This window comes from Octopus bimaculoides, chromosome 6 (assembly GCF_001194135.2).
Source record: "Octopus bimaculoides isolate UCB-OBI-ISO-001 chromosome 6, ASM119413v2, whole genome shotgun sequence".
Lineage (NCBI taxonomy): Eukaryota > Metazoa > Mollusca > Cephalopoda > Octopoda > Octopodidae > Octopus > Octopus bimaculoides.
Window position 1 is genome coordinate 100,934,903 of NC_068986.1, and position 915 is coordinate 100,935,817.

Consider the following 915-nt stretch of genomic DNA (forward strand, 5'->3'; position numbering starts at 1 on the left):
TGTGTGTGTGTATGTGCGTGTGTGTGTGTGTGTGTGTATGTGTGTCTGTGTGTGTGTGTGTGTGCAGGGTGTGCATTTGTGTGTCTGTGATTGGCCACCCACCAGCGCTTGACAACCGATGTTAGAGCGTTTACGTCCCCGTAACACAGCGGTTCGCCAAAACCGAATGGTAGAATAAGAACTAAACTTAGAAAGAATAGCTCGCCAAAAGGCGGTGCTGCATCATGGCTGCAGACGCATGGCTGAAACAAGTAAAAGAAAACAGAATAAAAAAAATGTAATACTTAAACCAACGCGCGTCAAGACGTGTAGAGACGTAAATGCATGCGCGAATACAATTATTTTAAAGAAACATTCATATACGCTTTTGCAATTTATTTATGGACATCATTTCATGAAACTAATCGGCAAAACTCTTCTCATGAATATATATTATATAAATACATACATACATGCATACATGCTTATATACATCATGGCGCTCCGTCGGTTACGACGACGAGGATTCCAGTTGATCCAATCAAGGGAACTGCCTGCTCGTGAAATTAACGTGCAAGTGGCAGAGCACTCCACAGAAACGTGTACCCTTTACGTAGTTCTCGGGGAGATTCCGCGTGACGAATTGTGTGACAATGCTGGCCCTTTCAAATACAGGTACAACACAAGCAGGAAGAAAGAGTGAGAGAAAGTTGTGGATCGACACTACTCGCTGACGGAGCCTTGTGGAGCTTCAGGTGTTTTCGCTCAATAAACACTAACAACGCCTTGTCTGGTAATCGAAAGATTGATCCCACGACCGCGTGTCCACTGCCTTAACCACTGAGCAATTTCGCCACCTATTACACACGTGTACACATGTGTGTGTGTATATGTGTATGTGTGTATGTATATATATATATATATATATATATATAT